The sequence below is a fragment of the Natrix helvetica genome (genome assembly GCF_964273705.1).
Source record: "Natrix helvetica genome assembly, chromosome: 5".
NCBI lineage: Eukaryota > Metazoa > Chordata > Lepidosauria > Squamata > Natricidae > Natrix > Natrix helvetica.
The window spans coordinates 147593835-147613784 of record NC_138551.1 but is presented as its reverse complement, the minus strand read 5'-3'; the positions used below and the strand labels follow the sequence as shown (position 1 = coordinate 147613784).

Below are 19950 nucleotides of genomic sequence, written 5' to 3'. Positions count from 1 at the left end.
TTGCTGTCTTTGTAAGCATTACTACTCCCCCCCTTCCCTCCCTTCTATCTGTTTATGCTCCAAGTATCTACTCAGCTCCATTACTAAAGCTAGGGTGGGCCTTTCCGTCACTTCAAGCAATGGGGGCCTGTTTGGGCTAAATCACCGTCGCCTGCTCTGACTAGGTGGCTCAGTGGCTAAGACACTGAGCTTGTCGATGAGAAAGGTGGGCAGTTCGGCAGTTCGAATCCCTGCATGAGCAGGGGGTTGGACTAGATGACCTCCAAGGTACCTTCCAACTCTTGTTACTGTTTACCCTGGGGTCAGAAATACGAAGCAACCACCTTTCCAACGCGGTGCCCTTGAAAAGCGCTGGTTTTTCCCCCTCTTGATAATCTTGCAGGGACGTGACTCAGGTGTTAAAGGGAACCGGTCCAAAAACACCTACTTACACAAGACTCACCTGTGTCAGAAACCACATCATTATCATAGGCCTTTGGTGAGGGAGCAAGTGGGGGAAGTACAGAGGCCTCCCAATAAAACAGAAAAAGGGAGGGGGTGGAATTTGAGCCCATCCTTGTTTCTTTTCCCACAATCCTCGTGCATTTTCCAAACCAGAACCGAGCCTGCTCCTTTTGGTGTTACACCGTCTTTCCCCGAAAATAAGACAGGGTCTTATTTTCTTTTGCTTCCCCCCCCCTCCCCCAAATAAGCGCTTGGCCTTATTTTCGGGGTGGTCTTATTCTTTTTGAGGTGCAGGAGGCGGTGAGTGTGGGCATCTCCGTTGTGATATTTTTTTAGCTTAAGAGAAAGAAGGACTAGGGGAGACATGATAGCATTGTTCCAATATCTCAGGGGTTGCCACAAAGAAAAGGGAATCAAACTATTCTCCAAGGCACCCGAGGGTAGAACAAGAAGCAATGGGTGGAAACTAATCAAGGAGAGAAGCAACTTAGAACTGAGGAGAAATTTCCTGACAGTGAGAACAATTAAGCAGTGGAAGAGAAGTTGCCTCCAGAAGTTGTGAATGCCCCAACACTCGAAGTCTTTAAGAAGATGTTGGATGGCCATTTGTCTGAAACGGTATAGGGTTTCCTGCCTAGGCAGGGGGTTGGACTAGAAGACCTCCAAGGTCCCTTCCAACTCTGCTATTGTATTGTATTGTATTGTATTGTATTGTATTGTTGTATTGTATTGTATTGTATTGTATTGTATTGATATCTTATGAGAGGGCTTATTTTAGGGCATGCGCTCAAAAGCCCAAATTGGGCTTATTATCCAGGGAGGTCTTATTTTCGGGGAAACGGGGTACTTCCATCGGACAGTCCAGAAATATAGCCACAGGGGCCAGCTGACTCCGCACTCTCCCCAATTGGACCTGAATAAAAAAGAGTGGCAGGAACAGGAATAATTTCTGTTTACAAAGAAAAGGGGGGAAAAAACGGTGTTTCGTCCAGCCTGATTTGTTGTGTGGCCCACGACAAATCAATCCTGGCCACGAGTGAACAAGAGGACGACTGTTTACAAGCCAATGCTGGGAAAAGGAAGGCCAGGGCCCCACCTTTTGGAGGGTTTGGGAGAATTTACAACCCAGCCACGTGAATCCACAAGGTGGCTTGCGAGGAATTTAGCCGTCCGTCGTCAACATCCACCAGAGACAAAAAAGAGAGTCCAGAAACAGAGTCGTCTTCGGCTTAAAATCCATGTTTTATAGCCTCAGAATCGTGACACGGATTGCTGCTGATTTGCCACAGAGACGCCAATGGAGGCAAAGTAGGCCAGACCCCTCCCAGCCCTCCCCCTCCTCTCTCTCCCCCCCCTCTCTCTCTGCCCTTCTGATGAGCCACATGACACCTTACAATAGGGACTTAGAGGAGGGCAGAAGCCCACCCCCCACTCTTCCGGATGAGAGATCTACTTTGGGAGGCCAAGCAATTAAGACGTGGAAGAAGAAATAAAAATGATTTCAGCAAACGTACAAATGGACCGAATTCGAGCGTAAAAAAGGAAAAGGACATTCCATAAATTTAGAGAAATTGAAATTAGATAGAATGTGTCTGCTGCAAGAAGGGCATATCAAAAAGAAGATTTTCGAAAACAAGCTACCCCCGGCCCGACTTCGAAGGGTCAATTATATATATATGTATATATATATTTTAAGAGACCCACATCCACATCTGTGAAATCAAGAACGCCCCGTCTGGATGGTTTTTACTTCTAGCCGTTATCGTTTGGGAATGCTTGCCCCCCACCCCACCCCACGGCCACCCAACACCCAAGCAATTTTCCAGCCAAATTGATTGCCCTCCTCCTCCTCCTCCTCCTCATTTATGTTCTGATTTTGCAGAAGAGTTTTTAAATTCCTTGTCTTTTCTTCCTTTAGGAGGGGGGGGGGCTCTCAAGACCATTAACCGCACAAGCTTTCCCACGAACTGGGCCCAAAGCGGGCGTCAACCATGTTGGCGCAAGATGCTGGGAATTGTAGTCCGAAGGCACAGGTTGGGGAAAGCAGCTGTCAACCATTACCCACAACACCCCCCCAACAAACAAACAAACAAACACACACACACACACATACACAGAGGGAGCCATTCTTCATTTTCTCTCTCTCTATTTTTTTTAAGCTGCTTTAGTTCCTCTGAAAAATCACAGTGAAATTAAAACAAAAAACTTGTTTCCTTCCATTGAGCGATTTAAAAAAAACCACAACAGCAAAACGAAAAAATTCCAAGCAGCCTTTGGATACTCTCAATTGCCAAAAGGGAAGCCACAACAGCTGTATGCATTGTTGCTTTAATTAAAATAAAAGGGCTTGTTTCTCTCCGCTCCCTCCCCCCCCCCATTTCTCTCCAGAACGCTCCCTAATCAAAGGAAGAGCCCCCAACCCCAAAGAACCCACGAAGGGGTTTCCCCACCCCCTTCCCGGAAGTATCTGAGCAACCAATGTGCCTAGTCTGGAGTCAAAACACACACACACACACCACACACCCATCCTCCCCCGCCAAAGGGCAGTCCTCTTAAACTCGGAAGAAAGCACACAAAGGAAGTGGCGAAGAGGGAGGGATGACGTCAGCTTCAATTCATAAATGCTAAACCACAGAACCAGGCAAATTGTGAACGGCGGCAACGGTGGCCTCCCTCCCTAGGAACCTGGCTTGCGCTGCTTCCACACAACGCTAGCCGAAGCGTCAACTTTCCTTAGCCAAGGGGGAAGAAGGGAGGCAGGGAGAGAGAGAAAGAAAGAAAGAAAGAAAGAAAGAAAGAAAGAAAGAAAGAAAGAAAGAAAGAAAGAAAGAAAGAAAGAGAGAAGCCAGCAATGGTCATAATCCTTGTCAAGTCCACCCCAACAACTGCAGGACAAGCAGGAAGGCTGCCCTCCCTCCCTACCCAGCCTAGCGGGGGGAAAAACCCCTCCAAAATAGGGGTTGCAGAGGGGATGGGGACCCCCCCCAAGAAGGCAGGCCTACAAAGGTGCAGGGTGACCCCCCCAAAAGGGGAGGTGGGAAGGAAAGGGGGAGGGTTTGACGTTTGGAGGATCTCCTGTGATTTTATAGTAGGCCCTTGGATTATGTCTGGAGGAAAAAGAGACACACACTTCTGTACTTTGGTTCACATAATCATTCAAACTTCGTTTTTCTTCTTCTACAGTTTGATGTATTTGCAATAGCCCCCTGCCCCCTATTTTTCTTGGCAGGTACAACCTGTCGATGTCACTTCGTGGATGTAAAGCGTGGTACATATTCAAAAGTTTGCGTGTTTTCCGGTCCAGGTTTTCCAGTTCAGCCAGAGTCCAGTTGATGATTCCAGCTGAGTCGCGTATCACTGGAACTGCCCATGTATTAATGGCTTTAATTATGTTTCCAGCATTCAGCTTTGATTTTTAATATTTTGCGGACCCTCCTGATGTATTCCTTTTGCGTTGACTCTTTGACTTTTCCATTCAAGATGTTATCTGCTTCCAATATGCCTAGGTACTTGTAACCATCATCCTTTGCTAATGCTTTCACTATATTTCCATTTCCCAGTTCTATTCCTTCTGTTTTTTCCATTTTTCCTCGCCGCATGGATAATATAGCGCATTTTTCAAGCCCAAAATTCATTTTGATGTCACTGCTGAACAGTTGAATTCTGTTGAGTATTGATTTAAGTTCAGCGGGGCTGTTCGCATCCATTTTTAAGTCATCCATGTATAGTAGATGGTTTATCTTGCCATGTTGGCTTGAGATTTGGTATCCCAGTTTTGTGTTTCGTAGGATTATTGTCAGTGGAATTAATGCAATGTTGAACAGTAGCGGTGAAAGTGAGTCCCCTTGGAAGATTCCTCGTCTGATGTTGACTTCACCAATGTTCTCCCCATTTGTTGTTAGAACTGTTTTCCATTTTTGCATATTTGCTTTCAAAAATGTAGAGATATTTTTGCTGATTTCAAAGTTTTCCAGACAGGTGTTAATCCAGCTGTGGGGTAATGAGTCAAATGTCTTCTTGTAATCAATCCACACCATATTTAAATTTGTTTTTCTTCGTTTTGCATTTTTTAGTACCATTTTGTCTATGAGCAGCTGATCTTTTGTTCCTCTTGATTTTTTATAATTTCCATTTTGTTCTACTGGATACAAATTGTTTCCCATCAGATACTGAATACTGAATTTGCCCGTATCCTTGTAAAAAGTTTGAACGTTGTTGGCAGACAAATAATTGGGCGATAGTTGGTTGGTTCTCTGCCTTTTTCTGGATCTTTCATTATCAAGTATGTTCGGCCAGCTGTTAACCATTCTTCGCTTGTTGCATTTTGAAGCATTTGATCAAATTGAGTGCCCATGCGATGATGGAGACTTGTCAGGTGTTTTAGCCAGTATCCATGCAGTTCATCCAGGCCAGGTCCACTCCAGTTCTTGACCTTCTTTGCTTGTTTTGCCACCATGTCAGTTTTTATTACAATATTTTCCATCTTGTTTTGTGTTATTGTTGTTGAATATCTTTGATGCAGGAGGCAGTGTTGTTGTGTTCCAAAAGTTCTTTCCAAAAGTTCAAAGTTTTTTCTTTACATGGGTGAATATTAGTTTGGATTCGATTTTCATCAAGGGACCGGTAGAAGAGGTTTGGTTTCTTCTGAACTGGACATTTTCCCGATATTGTTTTATTCGTCCTTTGTTTCAATTTTCCTTGCTGTTGCTATTGCACGTTGTTTTAGTTCTTCCATAATTTCCGTTATCGTTTTTTCCTCCAGGTTGTCTTTTTTGTGTAAACTATTTTTCAGCTTTTTGTTCTTTAGTTTTCCTTCTTTTAAGAACTTCAGATTGCTGATATCCCCTCTTAGTTTTTTAATTTTATTTTCAAGTCAAATTATTATTATTATTATTATTATTATTATTATTATTATTATTATTATTATTATTATTATTATTATTATTATTATTATTATTATTATTATTATTATTATACGATTGTATCACAGCGGCCAGTTGATTCGCCGGATTTGGCATTGATTACTAGTCGGGCCCCACCCAGGGTCCTAGGACGTCGTAACGTATTTTCGTAATTTACGTGCAGATCCAAGCAGTGCAGCTTTTTGCATTTGACTGATGGTGATTTTGTCAAGTTTTAACTGTTTTAAATGTAATTCCAGTGCTTTTGGAATAGCACCCAGTGTGCCAATTACCACTGGAATTACCACTGCTGGTTTGTGCCATAATAGTTGGATTTCAATTTTTAAGTCCTGGTATTTCGCAACTTTTTCATGTTCCTTCTCCTCAACTCTGCTATCACCTGGTATTGCGATGTCTATGATTGTAACCTTCTTTTTCTCAACCAGTGTGATGTCTGGTGTGTTATGCGCTAGTACTTTGTCTGTTTGTATACGAAAATCCCACAGGATCTTGACCATCTGATTTTCGGTGACTTTTTCAGGCTTATATTCCCACCAGTTTGTTGTTGTTTTAATATTATAATTTTTGCACAAATTCCAGTGGATCATTTGTGCCACTGAATTGTGCCGCAATTTATAATCAGTCTGCGCGATTTTTTTACAGCAGCTGAGTATGTGGTCAACAGTTTCATCAACCTCTTTGCAAAGTCTACATTTGGCATCATCAGAGGATTTTTCGATTTTGGCCTTAATGGCATTTGTGCGGATAGCTTATTCTTGCACAGCCAGGATTAGTGACTCTGTTTCTTTCTTTAATGTACCTGTTGTTAACCATTATTATTATTATTATTATTATTATTATTATTATTATTATTATTATTATTATTGGTGCTGCCTCCCACACCAAAGAATTTTAACTTGGGAAACCCCGAGGAGAGCACCAGAATTAATTCGACAGAAATAGAACACATTTTTTTGGGGGGGGGGGGGAATTGCCCTCTCTTTCAAGTTGCTTCACAAGTGTTTGCAAAAGTCGGGGCATGTGTTTGGGAGGAAGCCAACCTGAGGTTTCCCCCCCTCCTCTCCCAAAACGGGGCGGGAAGATCCCAAGAGCTTCAAACAAAATCCCAACTGCAAAAGAAAAACTGGCCAGCCAGTTTCTGTCTCAGGAAACCAGAGAAGGACCAAGCAAATGTTACAAAAGGGCCTTTTAGAGACAGCAGCACACAAATAAAACCACAAGCGCAGGAGCACATGCGCGCGCACACACACACACACACACACACATAGAGAGAGAGAGAGAGAGAGAGAGAGAAGAGAAAGAAAAAGGAAAGATAGAGAAAGAGAGGAGACAGAGACAGAGAGAGAAAGAGAGAGAGAGAGAGAAAGGAAGGAGAGACAGAGAGGGGGGGGGAGAGAGAGAGAGAGAGAAAGAGAAAGGAGAGACAGAGAGAGAAAGAGAAAGAAAGGAAGGAGACAGAGAGAGAGAGAGAGAGGGAGAGAGAATGCTAGGAGTTTCTCCTTCCCTTCTGCCAGAGGCAGGAAGAAGAGGAAGAAGAGGAAACGACCCTCTAACCCCAACATAAATTATACACTGATCGTTCCTATCATGTCTTCATTATTTTTCTAAATGGGGGGGGGGTTGTTAAGCCCCATTTTTAAAGTTGTGGCTATGGGGGGGGCGGACAGGAAGAGGAGAGATGTTTGGTGGTCTTGAAGGATTTGGAAGGTGGCCCTGGGGGGGGGGAGACCACCTTTTTGCCGGGAGGGGGCAGCTTTGGGGTGAGAGGGGGGGTGAGCAACTGCTGGGATTTAAAGAAGGGAAGGGGGGCAAACCAAGCACTTGCAAGGGCGGGGGATGGGAGTGTTTGTGTGTGTGTGTGTGTGTATGTATATGTGTGTGTGTGTGTGTGTGTGTGTGTATGCATCCCAAAAGACGCAGCCGGCCCTCCAACCTGCGGAGGGGGTCGCGGGAGAGGAGGGGGGGGTCCGATTGCAGCCCTCCCCTCCCCAACCAAGCCGGAACTTTTGAGGCTGTCAAACACCCCACCGTCCCGTCCCCCTCCCCATAAACACGTGCAGCGGCGCCTCCAGGTAAACAGCCCGGCCTTCAACCCGGCGACCCCCCCCCCAATTCCCCCAGATAGGAAATCCTGGAAGGGAAATCCCCCCCCAATAATGATAATAAATAATCCCACCCCCCACCCCGCCCTCCGATCTCGCTCCCTCAACTCACCCCGCCAGCCTGGGGGACCTTTTTCCCGCTTGGGCGCCGCCGAGAAGGACCGGGGCGTGGGCGGCGGTGGCTGCAGCTGGCGCCCGCCTGACCCCGCCGGAGGGAGCCTGGGCCGGGCGGGCGGGCCGGCTGCTGCTTGCGCTCAGCCCCGCGCGCTGCCCGCCGAGGGCGGAGAAAGAGGGCGAGCCAGCAGCCGCCGCCGCCGCCGCGCCAGAGAGGCAGCCGGCGAACAAAAGGAGGCCCCCGCTCCACTGCAGCGCCGCGGCTGGGCCAGGCGAGAGGAGGAGGGCGGCCGGGAGGACGAGGCGGAGGAGCGGCCGGGCATCGCCGGCGCCGGAGGGCGAGCCACGCGGTGCGCGGGAGGAGGAGGAGGAGGAGGAAGAGGCAGGCTGGGCTCCGATGCTGCTGCTGCTGCTTTCCCCGTTGCCCGCCGCCGCGACCCGGCCGCCCAAGACAACACGCGGAGCGCACGAAAACCCGGAGCCCGGGACGCTTCGGCTCCTCCTGGAGGTTTTTTCTTTTTTTTTTGCCCGCGATGCCCAGTCGGTGGCTGCGCCCGCGGGCGCCTCTCTTGGAGAGAGATGTAGAAGTGTGGGGGGATGGGGGAAGCAGATGAAAGGGAGGGAGGGAGACAGAACAGAGCTGGAAGGGACCTTGGAGGTCGTCTAGTCCAGCCAAGGAGGGGATGCATTGCTATTACTATTACTCTTCTCATCGTTCTTATCCCCCATCTCCTCCCACTTATGACTGCAGGACTGCAATTTGGTAGCTTGTATCCTTACGATTGATATTGATATTGTTTCCTGATTGCTTATTTGTACCCGGTGACTATCATTAAATGCTGTACCTTATGATTCTTCATGAATGTATTTTATTTTACTTTATGTACACTGAGAGCCTATGCACCAAAGGCAAATTCCTTGTGTGTCCAATCACACTTGGCCTATAAAGAATTCTATTCTATTCTTTCCTTATTCTATTCTATACTGTACTCTGTCTATCTTCGACTCCATGCTATGCTATTTTATCCTACACTCTGTTCTCTTCTGTCCAACTTTTCTTCTGCAGAATAGAATGGGGGGTGGGGTGGGAATAACCCCAAGCCAGGGAAATTCTGTGCCCCTTTGTGTGGCGTATAGAATTATAGAATAATAAGCGTCGGGAGGGACCTTGGAGGTCCTCTAGTCCAACCTCCTGCTTAGGCAGGGAACCATACATCAATCCCACCTCGATTCCCTTATTAAGTAGAGTTAGGGCCATTTTTTGGGGGGTGTAGTGCTGAGAGATTCAGAAGCTGGGCTCCCCACAATTCTCCCTTAAGGCTACACCCTGAATGCCAGCCGACCTGAATAAGCCACCTCACTTCTTGCATCCTTGCACACCTAAGGCCTGTATTAGTGTCCGTCCCATCCCCCTCCAGCCACCCGTAACAGGAGAGCAAGGAAAAAGGAAGAAACCCTATATTAGTGGTGGATGAATGAAACAAGCTTCACTCTCTCCAACACCCAAGATTCATATTTACTGCTCGGTAGCGTTTTTCGTGCCTTCAGAGATATTATTTTTAAGCGCACCGGCGTGCCTACGGTCCCTGTCTTACGGTCTCCATTTATCTGTATTTACTTCCTTTGTTCATGTTTATATTCCTACCTATACATGTTATCTTGTACATGTTTGACAAACAAACAAATAAAGTCCAACTTAATCTGTCTGAAATTAGCCAACAAGTAGCTAAGCTACCAACTCTCTACGCTGCCTGCTTCATGAAGGCAAAACCCCGAAGGAGCATTTTAAAGTTTTCTCATCCAAGAAGGCAGCACTGGAAGCCAGCTTCACAATTAAGAGGTTGGGAGGGACGGGACAGAAATGGTGACACCACTCCCCCCACTCCCCCCAAAAAATCCTGGAGTCAGAAGGGCACCTTCCCTTTAAAAAATAAATAACCTGCCATTCGGCAAAGGCTAGCTACGCAAAACACATATTTCGTCAACACTATCCCAAAGTTTACACAACGGAGTAACTAAAACAAAAAGCAAAAGAGAGGGGGGGAAAAAACCTTGGAAGAATGCAAAAACCTCTGCACAGCCCCATTAACCAATGGCTTCTCTTCCAAGGCGGTAAAATGAGAATGAAATTCAGACTCCCAAGCCAATCGTAAATATGGGCAACTGGAGTTTTGAGGTCAACCTTTTTGGAAGCGAGAGAGGGAAGTGGGGAGGAAGAGAGGGAGGGTGCGTGTGTGTGAGAGAGAGGGAGAGTGTGAGAGAAAGATAAAGGGAGAGGGAGAGGGAGAGTGTGTGAAAGAGAGAGGGAAAGGGGAGTGTGTTTGTGAGAGAGAGAGAAAGAGGGAGAGGGGGAGTGTGAGGGAGAGAGAAAGTGAGAGGGGGAGGGAGGGGAAGATAAAGTGAAAGGGAAAGGTGTGTGTGAGAGAGAAAGAAAGTGAAAGGGAGGGAAAGTGTGTGTGAGAGAGAAAGTGGGGGGAGGGAGGGGGAGAGAAAGAGGGGGAGGGGGAGGGGGGGAGCAGAGGGAAAGAAAGAGAGAGAGACAGGCCCAAAGGGACCCAGCCACCAGGCAGGGCTACAAATCATGATCTCCTTTAAATGTAACATCAAACTGACTCTCTTACCCCCGAGAAACAGACCACACATCTCCTCGTTTAACCCCACTGCAGAAGTGAAAGGGAGCCCAGCCAAACAGCTGAAATCAAGGAAGGATGGCGGAAATCACCGCCAAGGTCACAGCGAGACGTGGCATCCTGGCATGGGGGGGGTGGGGGCAGGAACAACGGGGCCTAGAAAGCTGACCCTTCCATTCTGGGTGAAAAGAAAGTGGGCATCATCTCAGCCAAAACTGACCAATCGTTTTTGGCAGCCGGAGCACCCGAAATAAGATTTAGAAAACAGTTGAAGTGAGCTGTGGTTTTATATCACGAGAAACCCAGTTCATCTGGCAAAGGTCTGTGAGAATTTCGTTTACACACACACAAACACACACAAACACACACGTGTATCCATTGCTTTTAGGGAAGATGAAAGAGAACTGAAGATCCTTCTTTCTGGAGGACCCACACAGAATTTATTTTCGAAACTCAAGAGGGACTTTCTTCCTGTCTTCAAGGAGGCTCAAAATGGAGATTATTCCACTCTCTTGGATTGAGAGGTGTGGTGGGCAACAAAAGGCGTGTGGATGTAGACAACCTGGGTTACTTTGGTCCTTTGGTTTAAAGCAGGGGGTCTCCAACCTTAAGACTTGTGGACTTCAATTCCCAGAATTCCTCAGCCAGCAAAGCTTTAAAGGGAGAGTAGCCCTCTCTCTCTGAATGAGCCTCACAGTCGCTACAACTTCCATCCCGCCACAGGATCCGGACTTTTTAAACAATCTTAAAGGAGGCGATGCTCGCAAATCAAGTGGAAAACATTCTAGATTATAATTCCGTGTCCCCAAGAAGCGTTCCCCTCCGACAAGGCAAAACAGGAAGGGAACTAACCAGGATAAGCACCTAGTCGTTTTATCAGGGTTGTTAAAGGAAACACAAAAGTTTTGTGTTGTTAAAGCTGTTAAAGGAAACACAAAGCTTTAAAAGAGACACTAAGTTCATAAGCCACGCAAGACTCAGCCCTTCTCACGTGGCCTTGATTGGAAAAGGGTGGAGGAGGAGGGGGGGGGATTTATTTATTTATTTAAAACTTGAATGATGGCAGGGAAATTACCCGCTTTTTTAATGCAAATGAACACTGAAATCTTTCCCAATGGGGCCACAAGATGAAAACCATGAAGCGCAAGGGGGGGGAAAACGCAGCGTGGCCCGTAGGCCTGTCCTGTGTTCAGCTTGTGCTTTGTCTCCTGCGATGCTCAGAAGGGGAGGGGGGAGGTCCTTGGGGATTCTCTCAGCTTGGTTATTTCCTTGCAGGCGTTTCGTGAAACAAACTAGGCGACGTCATATCAGTCCTAGTGTTCGGAAGCTGCAAAACTGGGCCACAGAACCAGGAAGCTGACGATGCGCTTAAGGATTTTGCAAAAACAAAAAACCCGCAAGCTGCCATATTGCTCATTAAAGTCTCTGTGTCCTTCGGATAAGTGCCCTCTATTCTGGGAGTTGAAGCCTACGCATCTTACAATGGCTGTTGGGAAACACTGCTCTTGATCAAACCCAACACTTAATTGACACATCTTATCTCCCCTTCTCCGGGAGTGGGATCCACATACGTTTACCACCAGTTCGCAAATAGGTCGTTACTACAGCTGAATACCGCCTCTGCCCTTCTCTCTATCGGGCCTTAAGGAGGGACGTATCTCCCCTTGCAAACCACCACAATGGCTTATTGGGAGCAAGTGGGTTTTGAAAAGCTACTCGGGATCCCTAGAGAGATCCCAAAGCTCCACATTTCAGGAGGGAGCCAGCCCACCCAAACTCTCTGCACGCCCCGCTCCGCCAGCCGCCGCTGTGCAAAGGCCAGAATCCGGATCCCAGGCAGCGGGAAATCCAGCCCGCCTTTTGGCACAGCCTCCATTTATCAAAACAACCCTGTCATGTCAGTACCATTAACAGATCATGAAAGGAAGACCGAGAGGGATGGAGTTACAAGCAAAGCACTCAGCCTGGTGCAGGCCCGAGCACGCCGCCGAGCGAGCTGACATCCAACTTGATTATAAGCACTATAATTAAACGGAATACCTAGTTTAAGTAACATGCAAGGTTGTGACACAAACCAACAAAAGCTGGGGGGGATTCGAAGTTAAGGCTTTGACACGTTGTCATTAACTCTCCCGCGATCCATGCGCGCGGGGAAGGGAGCCGAGCGATTGGAAGCAAAGAGCGTTCTGCGCGAGCACGGGGGTCTGAAGAAAACCTAACGAGGCAAATGAATCTGGCATCGGGGGGGGGGGGGAAAAACACCCCCACCCCGCTTCTCCGTTCCCAACCAGGTCCTGCTGGGAAGATAAACCAGCTTTTCTTTGGCTTGTAGTGGCGACAGGCTGGCTGTTGCCCGAAGGCCACGATGAGTTCCCACGTCCAGGCCCAAAGGTCTCCTTCGCAGCGCCACTGTGAGGGGGCGAACCTGGAGGCAAAGCAAGCTGTGATTTGGCCTTTGCAATCTTTCCCTGCGTGGTGGTGAAAAACTATGTAAGCGGAAGCTTAGTTTTAACCTTCTTCTTCTCTACTTACATTTTACTACATTCAAAGTCAATCCCCTTTCTCCTCACTTACCAGCAAGCTATTGGAAGCAGCCTTACATGGAGTCTTATCACAAGTCTCTCTGATATAAGACCCTTCCCTCCCTCCCTCCTTCACTCCCTCCCTCCCCTTCCTTCCTAAGTAAACCAAAGTGGCAAACATACGTAACTCCATATTCTACTATTTCCCCCAGAACAAGGTCCCTTGGAGGTGGGATTGGGGTTGGGGGACACCCACCCAAAATCATCCAGCTGGCTTTCATGCCTAAAGGGGAACTAGAACTCACTGTCTCCTGGTTTCCAGGCCAGCACCCGAACCACTACCCCAGGCTGGCTCTATCTAGACCCAAAGAAAACCCATCTACTCAAATAAAAGCTGTTCCTTGTGGAGGGCAGATGTTCTCAAACACTCCTGGCCTAGAAGTCCCCCAATCTCTCTCGGCCAGATGTGGCTCACCGATTCCCAGCGCAAACTTTTTGGCAACCTCAAACGCCTCCTTTTGGCTTCCTAGCATTATCCGGGCCTTTTTCCCTCCGGATTTCTACAAGCTCTTTCTCCTGCCAGCTTAGGCTCAGTCTTGGCCTAATATTCCCCTGGGGTGCATATATATATATTGCGCAAGTGTGTGAGTGTATGTGTATATAAATATAGAGATATAAATCTCCCCCTCCCTCTTTCTCCCCCCTCTCCCTATTTCTATACGTTTCTCTCCCTCTCTCCCTTTCCCCCTCTCCCTCATTCTCCCTCTCTCCCCCTCTCCTGATTTCTATCCCCCTTTCTTTCCCTCTCTCTCCTTTACCCTCTCCTTCCATCTCTTTCCCCCTCTCCCTTTCCCTCATTCTCCCTCTCTCTCTCTTCCTATTTTTATCCCACTTTCTACCCCTCCCTCTCTCTCCCCCTCCCCCCATCTCGCCTCTCCCCCCTCTATCCCTCTCCCCCTTATTCTCCTCCCTCTCTCTCCCTCTCCCTCTCCCATCTCTCTCCCCCTCTTCCTTTCCCTCATTCTCCCTCTCTCCCTATTTCTATCCCCCTTTCTCTCCCTCTCTCCCTTTCCCTTTCCCTCTGTCTCTCTCTCCCCCTCCCTCATTCTCCCCCTCTCACTCCCTCTCCCTATTTCTATCCCCCTCTTTCTCTCCCTCTCCCCTTTTCCCTCATTCCGTCTCTCTCTCTCCCTCATTCTCCTTCTCGCTCCCTCTCTCTATTTCTATCCCTCCCTCTCTCTCCCCTCCCCCTTTCTCATCTCCTTGTCTCCCCCCCCTCTATCCCCCTCCCCCTCATTCTCCCCCCCTCTCCCTCCCCCCTTCTCCCTCCCTCTCTCTCTCCCGCTCCCTCCCTCTCAAGCTGGATGAAAGACCAACCCTGCTAAGCAGCCAAGAGCCGATCAAGACTGGTAACAAGAGGCTCTTTTCTATCTAGGCAGTTCTCAAAGAACACAGGAGTCATTTATACCCTCTTGGGAGCGGGTTCCAAACACCTGAAGAACACTCAATGGCGCTGTGCCACAAGATCTGTTGAACAACAAAGCCATTCTCAGAATTCCTTCCGAGAGAATTAGCTCTTCTTATCGAGGTGCACGGAAATTCTTTATCTCCTGGGCAAACTCTGGAGCCGCTTAAAGGCTCCCCGATCAGCGGAGTAATCGTCAGAGCCCTCTTTCTGCCTTATCAAGAGAGATCGCATTAGAAATGCAGTTATTAAAATTTACTAAGCACTGGAAGCCAAACCGCTCACAGGATTCCAGTCCTGGAAAAATGGGAAAAGGCGGGGAGGGGGGGGGGAATGAACGGCGGAACCAGCTTTCGGGTCAAATCTAACCCGCTTTGTTCTCGGTGGCCCCGACTGGCACCAACTGGAAAAGTTTGCTAAGGCCGTTTGAGGAGGGACAATGGGTATTGCGGACAAAGAGCCGTGCTGCTCTTTTGCAGGGCTTGGAACCCGACCGAGCAAACCTGTTTAATAAATCAGATCAGCTTTAGGGTGTGTGTAAGTTAATCTGGTTCTACTTCGGGTTGGAAGCGTCTCGCGGGGTAAAGTTCCCGCAGCGATTCCACTTGAGATCCCTGAAGGAGGGGTGGGGGTGGGGTAGGAAATGTTGAACGTTAAAAAAAAAAACAGCTTTGGAATAAGCTCGCGTCAACTTTATGCGATTCTCTTCTCTCTCAAACCGACCCCGGATTCGTAAAATGATCGGCCTCGAAAAAACACAGCATCAGATCCTGCCTCGAATGCCTGGACTCTCTCCCACTCACCCCCAATCCAATCCAATCAGCTTTTACACAGGGGCAAAGGGAGGCAGGATCACGTCCCTTTTTCAATATAATTTTGGAGTCCCAGCCCTGGCTTGGAGTCCCAGCCCTGGCTTGGAGGCCAGCGTTGCCTCCTTCTGCCTAGGATTTGGCCTTTAAACCCAACAGATTGGTCGAAAGAGGTTCAAGGTAACAGTTCCTGGTTTGATTAGATCACGCCTAGCTGCGCACATGCCCAGATTTTTCTTTTTTTAAGAGGAAGACACAACCCAGAGACGAGGTGGCCCGAACTGTTGCCATCTTCCCAGGGGCCCAATATTTATTTATTCAAAATGAGTGAAAGCGCGAGGCCGCTTCTTCGTGTCCAACTGTCACCTCACATTTTCTCTTCGGACCTCGCAAACTTTCCCAGCGGGGGTGTCTATTTCCACCACTTGCTTGCTGCAAAATTTGCTTTTCCGGCAAAAGAAGAACCTAAGCCGTGAGGGCGAACCTTTTCGGCACTGAGTGCCCAAACCGGAACACGTGTGTATGTGTGTGCATGCGTGTGTGCGCGCACTGGAGTGCCGGAAACCCGAAAACCAGCTGGCCAGCGCACGCATGGACCATTTTCAGGCTGTTTTGAGGACTCTTTTGGGCTGTTTTCAGGTTGTTGGTTTTTTAAAGCCGTTTCCAGGCCAATTTGGGGGCATTTTCAGGCTGTTTTGGGGTCGTTTTCAAAATGGCCTGAAAAACAGCCTGAAAACACTCCGAAAAATGGCCTAAAAACAGCCCCCAAACCGGCCGGTTTCAGGTTGTTTTGCGGTGCTTTAGCATCCGCGAAGTCCAGCTGGCCAGCGCGCATGACACGAATGACATGCGCACCGGAAACCTGAAGAGCAGCTGGCGATGGCGCGAGTGCCCACAGAGCCATCACGGACTTAAGCTGTGCCCTTCTGGATCAAGAGCCCTTACCCGTCCATTTTGTCCTCACAGTGGTCCATGAATTACACAAGGAAACCGATGGGCAGAGAGCCTTTAGGGGCAGTCCCACTAGCATCAAGGCTAATAGCCAGCGATCCTCCTGGCTTGGTAAACTCAGTGGGATAGAAGATTGAGTCCTCCTAATTCTCTTCTCTTTTAATAGTCTAACAGCAGCTGTCAGCGCTCACTCCGCACCCCGGAAAGCCAACTGTTTAAGAGTGCCACGTGAGGAGGATTCCTTGAGGCACAGAGCCTCGTAATTTAATGTACAGTTATTTAAGAACCTTCAGACCAAGGAATCAGAGGGACGACTTGCCCTCCAGAAGTTGTGAATGCTCCATCGCTGGAGGTTTCTAAGAGGAGATTGGACAACCCTTTGTCTGAAATGGTGTAGGGTTTCCTGCCTAGGCAGGGGGTTGGGCTAGAGGACCTCCAAGGTCCCTTCCAGCTCTGTTGTTCTACATCAGAGGTGTCAAACTCCATTTCATTGAGGGGTGCGTTAGGGTTGTGTATGACCTCGGGGGGGGGGGCTGGCTGGCTCGACGTCACTCGTGTCGGGCGTGCCTCTGGTGGCCCAAGTGCTCTGCCAGAGAAAACGGGCTTCTGAGTTCCGTTTCCGGCTACAACAGCCTCCCGCAGCCCTCTGCCAGCAAAAACAGAGCTCGGGAGGGCCGTTTTCGCTGTCACCGGCACCACACGCTAGTCCTTCGCTCCCGCAGGCCAGATCTAAGCACCCCAACAGGCTGGATCTACCCCGGGACTTCAATTTGACACCCCTTTTCTATATTCTTCTCCTCCTTCTCCTCCTTTCCAATTGTGACTGCAGGGCCAACGCTTCAACACTATCTGAGGAGTATTAAGTTGAAAGCATGTCTCCTCAGCCAGATGTTTAAAAGTCCAAGCATTAAACAACCTTATGGTGATAGTATTAGAGAGGCTGCCACAAGGAGGAGGGGGGGGCAATTTATTTTCCACCGCGGCAAGAGGGCAGGAGAAGAAACAGCGGGTGGAAACTCATCAAGGAGAGAAGCAATCTGGAATTGAGGAGAAACTTCCTAACAGGGAGGACAATTAACCAGTGGGACAGCTTGCCACCAGAAGTTGTGGGTGCTTCACCACTGGAGGTTTTTAAGAAGAGACTGGACAGTCACTTGTCTGAAATGGTATAGTCTCCCGCTTTGGCAGGGGGCTGGACTAGAAGGCCTCCAAGGTACCTTCCAGCTCCATTTCTGATTGATTTAACTGATGAACGTATGTAAGATATCAGATTTCAACAAAAGCAAGAGTTAGCTATGAGCTGCTGTAAATATCCCCTATTGACACACAAGGCAATGCCAACGGGCGGCGCCAAGGAGTAGGGCCTTCTCTGTGATGGGCCCAACCCTCTGGAATGACCTCCCCCCCCCCCCCGACATTAGAACCACCACCGACTTCCGCTCCTTCCGACAAAAATTGAAGACTCACCTGTTCCGATTGGCTGGCCTGGCACAATCATAACTGTTACCTCCTGGCTGACATATTCCTTAACTGGTATTTTAGGGGAATTGTTTTTAAATTTAATTTTATGGGATATTTTTAGGGGTTTTAAAACTATATTTATATACTTTACTCAGCTGTACAGTTCTTTTTAACCTTCTTTTAACCTCCTCCATATCTATCTTCCTATTTAACAATTTTAACTGTTCAATTATTTAGTTATTTATATGATGTATTTCTTGTATGGACTGTACACCGCCCCGAGTCCCTTTCGGGAGAGGGGGCGGTCTAGAAGCGCTCAGTAAATAAATAAATAATAAATAAGGTTTTCTTGGCCACAAAGTAGCAGAGGTGTCCATAGCTGTTGTGAATGTGTACAAACAACTGACCACAATTGACATCCTCATGCTGGTCCATTTATCTCCCGCTAGGTAGGAACGAAATATTAACCACCGTTAATTCCAATGCATTTTTTCTAATATGTAATTGACTCAACGTTTGGGGTGACTGAAATCCGTAGTACGTTTTAGAGTCACATTTTTTTTTATTGTACTGCACTTGTGCTCTGAGCATTTACTTCCTCTTTTTAGAGGTGTCCCCCCCCCCTTTTTCTTAAACCATTTCAGCCACAGAACTACAGTTTTGATACTGTTGGGTTATCTATGCGAAGACTTCCTGCTGCATTTGCTTTGCACAGACTTGTTTTACCTGGTCGCCGAACAAAATAAATATTATCTATCCGACACAAATTGCATGAGAGCCTTTAAAACAAAAACCAAATCACGGGAATATTTAGATAGATGGGCCGTTCTGATGGTTTACATAATTCTTCTTAATCCTGGCCAATCAAGCAAGGATGACTCGCGTTTCAGCTCTTCCTGGTGGCAGTAAATTAAACCAGGAAAAAAAAAAACCCTCTTATCCATGATTTGTTTAGGGCTGTGTCGAAACTTAGATCTCTGCCTTGCACCTCTTCTTACATCACGGAAACCAGCATGAAGCATAAAGCTCTATCACCTTTCAAGGACACTAACACCGAGGAAGTTAACTTTATGTTGGAGAGCACAAAAGGATTGTCTTTGGAGAGCTGTGAAAGTTTAGGTTTCTTAGAATCTTGGCCTAATTTTAATGAGATCAAAGAAGGTCAGTTAAACCTCTTAAATCTACCTCTTCCTACTCCTCTAAAGAGTTCATTTATCAAATTATCATGCATGTACCCAAATGTTCAACCAAAATGTTGGAGATGCGGGTGCCTAGATGCTACCTTTTTTCATGTATGGTGGACTTGCAATAAGGTTAAAGCTTTTTGGATAAAAATATGGTGGGTTATGCAAAATGTATTTAAGAAAAGAATACAATTTACTCCGCAAATGTTTTTATTGGGTATAACTAAGGATTTTACTGAAGGGGAAACAAAACTGGTTTTGTATATGGTTACAGCAGCTAGGTTGTTGATTGTGCAACATTGGAAAAAAGATTTTTTACCGACAATTGATCAATGGATTCAGAAAGTGGCGGGGTTCGCCGAAATGGCAAAAATTTCAGCTTTCTTAAAAGGTCAGAAGCAGGAGAATTATACACAGGAATGGGTAAAATGGATTGATTATATACAGAAGAAATATCAGACTAGGAAGTACTAATGTAGCCTTTAGGTAAGAATGTTTAGATTGACAGATGATCAGAGTAAATAATATATGGGATGCTTGGAATTGTTAGAGTGGTGTATAGCGGAAATCAGGGGGGTGGGTTTGATTGGGAGGTGGGGGAGGGTTAGGGTGGAGGGTGGGGAAATATATATGCATAATAAATTTAGAAGATGGGATTAATGAGATATTGCTACTTTAAGAGAAACCTATATTATGATTTATATATGTTTAATTAATTTAGATGATGGGGTTACTGGGCTATTGTTACTTTAAAAGAAACTTATACTATGATTGTTGGGAGGTGAGGGGGCACAATATTTGAATGAGAAATCTATTTTAAGACGGGGGAGGGGAGGGGGTACAGTATTTGTATGTGATTTACACTATATGGTGGGGGGGGGTAAAAAGGGGAAAAATTTGTTTGTATAAAACTTTTTTAATTTTAAAAAAAAAGAGTTCACAGTATTTGAAATTCCTGTATCTTTCTCTGTGAGACTGCCACGCATCTATAAATGCAGTGGCAATTTATACTGGACTGTCTGATACATAGAACATGGAAGGGACCTTGGAGGTCTTCCAATCGAACCCTCTGCTCAAGCAAGAGACCTGATACCATACTGGACAAATGGCTGCCCAATCTTTTCTTGAAAGTCTCCAGTGATGGATCACCCAAAACGTCTGGAGGCAACTTCTCTTCCAGTGGTTAATTGTTCACATTCTCTGGAAATTCTAGGAAATTAGTTCTAGGTTGGATCTCTCTTTAATGATCTTTAATTGTAAATACTTTCTTAAGCGGTGGCAGAAAGTGTTGGATTGAAAGGTTTCATATATACATATAGGTAAAGGTTTCCCCTTGCACGTACGTG

At 47.1% G+C, this 19950-nt stretch overlaps 2 protein-coding genes across 4 annotated transcripts in view; one reads left to right on the top strand and one right to left on the bottom strand.

Moving 5' to 3' along the window:
- The window catches only part of CA6 (carbonic anhydrase 6), a 261946-nt gene that overhangs the window by 111609 nt on the left and 130387 nt on the right, over positions 1–19950 (top strand). The gene's annotated exons all lie outside the window — the stretch shown is intronic.
- Positions 1–19950, bottom strand: part of RERE (arginine-glutamic acid dipeptide repeats) — a 291780-nt gene that overhangs the window by 212667 nt on the left and 59163 nt on the right. The window contains exon 1 of one of the 3 annotated variants that reach the window (XM_081954889.1): positions 10819–10836. The exons of 1 other annotated variant lie outside the window; for it this stretch is intronic. The gene's annotated coding sequence lies outside the window, so the exon portion shown is untranslated. Of the gene's footprint in view, positions 1–7580; positions 8171–10818; positions 10837–19950 lie in introns of those variants that run through there. One more of the 3 variants, XM_081954886.1, reaches the window with a different exon arrangement.